Source organism: Aegilops tauschii, chromosome 4 (genome assembly GCF_002575655.3).
Source record: "Aegilops tauschii subsp. strangulata cultivar AL8/78 chromosome 4, Aet v6.0, whole genome shotgun sequence".
NCBI classification, from domain to species: domain Eukaryota; kingdom Viridiplantae; phylum Streptophyta; class Magnoliopsida; order Poales; family Poaceae; genus Aegilops; species Aegilops tauschii.
The window spans coordinates 271,444,321-271,449,786 of record NC_053038.3 but is presented as its reverse complement, the minus strand read 5'-3'; positions in this window follow the sequence as shown (position 1 = coordinate 271,449,786).

Here is a 5,466-nt window from a genome sequence, read left to right as displayed (position 1 = left end):
CCATAAGCCAAAAAGGAACAGAAGATATGATGGTAAGCATGTAAACATAGCAAGTTTCGTTATCAGGTTCCAGACTTAGCAGAAAACAGAGCATGGCAGAAATAATAATATGTAGGCCTCTTTGTGAGCTTGATGCACTCACTACAGAGCTATGCACTACAAACCAAGCACACCTACAGCAATATGGAATGTTTATGAAGCTAACCATGGCAAGAACACAAGCATAGCATGTAATGATCAACTACAATAAGCTTGGCAAAATTGCATATCATGTTAAGAATCTGCCAGAAATATTTTATAGCACAAGTAGAGCAAGATTGAGTCATTCTATGGCACTCCATAATTGAAAACAATTTCAGGAATGGATCAATTACAACTATATCTACAAAACATCCTTAGTGAACATCTCCAAAATATGCATGGATCTCTCTGTAGCATCAAGTTTACATGGCAACAAAATAACAGCAGACAAGGACTTAGAGAAATCACTGTCCCTGAAATCGGAAATATTACGGGGCCTACTTTGCATACTTGTGCTAGTCACCACAGAGATTACAAAAATACATGTACTACACCACTGGAAAGATGGCATGGCATAATTCAAAACACATGTAGAGCTCATGCCCAAAAGATGCACAGATTTAATGATACAAAAATGACAAATCTCCAAGTTCTGATAAGAACCAGAGATTAACAGCAACTAGCCCTCTTCCAACAGAGATTTGGGCATCAAGATGACCTCTAATGAACATTGTTCAATTGAATAAAATGAAGAGCATCACGAGACGCACAATTTGACATATTACACGCGCGAATCGGAGCTACATGGAAGGAGTTATGGCATCACGAACAGAGGCATATTGCTGTAAAAAATCCAGACTTAGAAAAAAACGGGATACGGGAGTCAACCTCTACAGTGCGGATCTGGATCGGGAGCAACACAGGAGCTCGAGGAGCTCGGGCCGGCGACGGGAGAGAGAAAGGAGGGGGGCGGCCGGAGGGAGAGGACGCCGGCGCGGGGAAGAGGTGCGGCGGCGGCGGCGGCAGGGATTCGCGGCGCGGCGGCGGGGGCGGCGCCGGCGACCGTCGGCAAGGCGGCGGGGGCGCGCCGGCGCGAGGCGGCAAGCCACGGGCGCGGGCAGGCGCCTCGGGCGGCGGCGCGGGATTCGGGCCCCGCAGGCCGGATCTGGGCTCGCGGGCCCGCGGTGGGAACGGCGGCGGCAGGGACAGGTGGCGGCGCGGGATTCGCCGGGGACGGCGGCGCGGACACGTCCGGCGGCGGAGGATTTTTGTCCGGGCGCGAGGTGGAAGAAGGGTAGGGTTTGGACTGCGATTGTATTTCGGGAGTCTCACATATTTATAGGTAGAGGGAGCTAGGAGGCTCCAAATGAGGTGCGGTTTTCGCCCACACGATCGTGATCGAACGACCTAGAGCATGGAAGAGAGTTTGGTGGGTTTTGGGCTGGTTTTTGAGGGGGTGTTTGCTGGACACTCAAATGGACTTTGCGGATGCCCGGTTAACCGTTGGAGTACCAAACGACCTCCAAATGGAACGAAACTTGACCGGTGGTCTCCGGGTGGTATATTGAGGCCACTTGACAAGCCTCGGTCCATTCCGAGAAAGTTTGACACCCGCACACGAAAGAAAACGAAAGGGGTGCACCGGAGGAGATAGGAGCGCCGGATTGCAAAACGGACAACGGGGAAAATGCTCGGATGCATGAGACGAACACGTATGCAAATGCAATGCACATGATGACATGATATGAAAATGCATGACATGACAAAATACAAAACGAAAGACAAAACCCGACAACGGAGGGAAAATCATAACACATAGCCGGAAATGGCAAGAGTCGGAGTTACAAATATGGCAAGTTACATGCGGGGTGTTACATTAAGGGAGCACCCGACCTTCACATTCTAGTCTGCACAACAATCCTATCACTCAAATATTTGCCACGGGGCTACGACAGAACTATGAAACAAATACATAATTCTAATAGGCATGTCATTGATGATTCTATTCCCAAATCAAACCAGATAAATAAGAGATAAAGGGGCAGCAAGGCTTGACTATAGATCCTCCAAACTCATCGTCCCAGGCTCCATTGACTAATTTTCTTGCTACAAATCCACGTCTAATGGGGCATATCCTTGAAGTAAAAGCATGAACATGTAATGCCAAATAGTAGAAGTTGGAAAAGATAAGTACGTGCACAGAGCTACAGCCAAAGCAGTAGCAACGACCCAACCTGGAGGAGCAGCAACTACAGATAGTGTCTGTCCCAAAGAGAAGAGCATCACTAACAAACCCTAACCACATCCCGGCGAATCACGATAAATAAACCTAGATAAGCAGCGGGACGGAACAAAGTGAGTATATAGGACCAAGCCTTGGAGCAAGAAATAACCTCTTCCATCTCCGTCAGGTGGCCAAGTTGACAGCAAGCGATGCGCACGACGTGAGTGTCACCACCCGCCGATCCAGCTGCAAGACGACGAATGAATCAAGAACATCTACACAACAAATTGCTAGGAGGGGACCGTACGAGAGCGAGAGGAAGAGCACCTGAAGGACAACGACAATGGTGACGTGGACGGTCGTCTCGGCGGCTGATGCTCCTCCCGTGATGGCGAGGCGCGGCCATCGCCTTTGGCCCTGCCACGTTGGTGACGCGGCGACACGCAGGTCGTCCCACGCGCAGAAGTGGCTACCGGCCGAGAAGACGAACCAAAGGCCGCGGAGGCGTGCTCGACACGACCCTCGTACGATACTGCCCAGTCACCAGCCTTGCTCCTATGATGCCGCTCGCTGTCGCCGTGTCCAGGTAGGAGGAGGGGGTGGCCGCGCGAGAGGAACGGGGAGAGCAGCGGCGGAGGCCAGCTCGGCGACGGGAGAGGAGACCGAACGGGAGTGCGGCGGCGGCGGCAAGAGCGAAGGGAAGGGGCGGGATGGGGATGGAGGCTAGGGTTATCACCCAATCGATGCCCTCCTCTCCTTTACACAGACACGACCCACCCACAGATCGCCACGCAGGGTAAAGACGCGAAATCCCACTAATGCCCTCGGTGGGATCAGGGAATTACAGGCGGTGGCATGCAATTTTGACCGCGGGCCAACCACACCAGACCTCTGTGCACCCATAGTCGCAGACAGAGGTGGCCCACCAGCCGCGCGCCCCACGAGTTAGAGAGAGGGGACCAATATTCCGAGGTAAGAGGAAAAAATAACTGTCCATTGCTCCGGTTGCAAATTTTATCCAACGGCTCAGGTCATCCCGAGGGTAGATCCAATGGTCCAAATCGCATCAAGACATAGATCCAACGGCCCATAAGCCAAAATCGCTGAGAAGCTCCAAGTTTAGACATGAATCTAACTATGGGATATATATGATGGCTTTGGCCTCTCCATAATATCAAGTTGCATATTCATGAAAGACCTATTTGGCACGACAAAGGCAAACAAGAAAGATCGAGATTTTTAGGGTTTGGACTGGGCGATCGCAAGGGTGACCTTGACAGGGCTTCGGTCGTCGCCGGCGGCGTGGGCGGCAACAAATCCGGCGCTGGTGTAGGCGTCGTCTGCTGTTTTTCTCCTGTCTCCCCGCTGGGCCCTTGTTGTCCATGGAAAGTCAGGCATAACAGGCATGTGTGCTATCTAGACTTGGTGGTGATCTTGGCTACGCAATCATCGGAGTTGTCTATAGTCCCAGCTCGCTACGGCGTGGTGCTGGTTTTTCTGTCCTAGTGCGGATCTCTGTTGTGTGAGTTCCTGTGATCGGTTTTTCTTCTCTTGCTTTGTCAAGATTTTCGTAATTACTACATGAGTTTACAAGGAAGACAGCTTTGTCAACAATTCCGTCTTTACCCAGTGGGGGTCGCCTAGAGCAATGAAGCTTATTAGTTGGAACTGTCGGGGTCTCATTGGGGCCCCAGTTCGCTCGCTTCTGGACATCCAGAGGCGGCATGAACCAGATGCGTTCTTTTTGTCCGAGACGCATTTGGATGAGGAAAGGGCACAAAATCTGATGAAAAGGCTGCGCAAGGATCACATGCTAATTGCTCCTAGTGCGGATGGAAGAAAGGGTGGATTGCTCATGGTTTGGAAGAAGGAGGTTAGGATCTACTCCCGGACTACCACTCTAGACTTCATCGATGTGTCGGTGGAGGAGGTTAATGGTGAGATGTGGAGACTCACAGGCATATATGGTGAACCTAGCTGGGAAAACAAGGAACGTACTTATCACATGCTGAGGGACTTGCATGCCCAGTCTAATTTACCATGGCTCATGATAGGAGATTTTAATGAGATACTTTTCTCTCATGAAAAGGATGGTGGTGTCCCCCACCACCACTCAATAATGCAATTGTTTCAAGACGCTCTCTCAAATTTCTCCTTAGAAGATATTGGATACACTGGGGACAGCTTTACATGGTTCAGAGGAGGTCTTCGGGAAAGGCTAGACCGCGCTGTGTCAAACGCGGTGTGGATGCTGTTACACCCTTTCGCTGGCCTAAGTAATCTTGAGATGTGCAAATCGAATCATATACCAATATGCCTTGATATTGAATACCTTGCAGGCGTTGCTGAGAACAAACCCACTCGGGGGGAAAAGTTCGAAGCACGATGGCTCTCAGAGGAGACCGTTGAAGAAATCGTTAAGACAGCCTGGCAGAAGGCCATGCAACATGGCCTATGCCCAACTTCCCGAGAGAAGCTTGATTCGGTCCACAGAGATTTACACAAGTGGGATCGGCCTGTACTGAAAGAACCACGGAGCCGGCTTCGGAAGGCTCAAAAGGAGTTAGATGATCTCATGAAAACACCCCCCACGGAGGAGGTGAGAATGAAGCAGAAGGAACTAGCTGTATATGTTGAAAACCTGTTGGAACAAGATGAAATATATTGGGCTCAAAGGGGAAGGGTTAGCTGGCTACGACGTGGAGACCGTAATACAGCGTATTTCCATCACTTTGCGTCGGCCAGGAGGTGAAGGAACCTAATAAAAAACTCAAGAGCGACACAGGTGGCTAGGTTGAAGGGAATGGCAATCTCGGTCCATTGATTAGAACTTACTTTGGTGACCTTTTTACTTCTAGCGCGGGGGCGATAGACCCGGCTGTTCTGAATTGCATTAAACCCTCTGTCCCGAGTCATATGAATGATTTTTTAACCTCTGAAATTACAAGAGATGATGTTCGTAAGGCTCTATTTCAGATTGGAGACATGAAGGCCCCGGGGCCCGATGGACTTCACGCAATCTTCTTCAAACGGTTCCGGCACATAGTGGGCGATGAGCTCACAAATGAGGTTCTTGATGCACTGAATAAGAGAAAGATCCCGGATGGATGGAACTCAACAAATGTGGTCCTAATACCCAAAGTTGAAAACCCAGAGGTAATAACACAGTTCAGGCCTATTTCGTTATGCAATGTTGTCTATAATATTATATCTAAGATGCT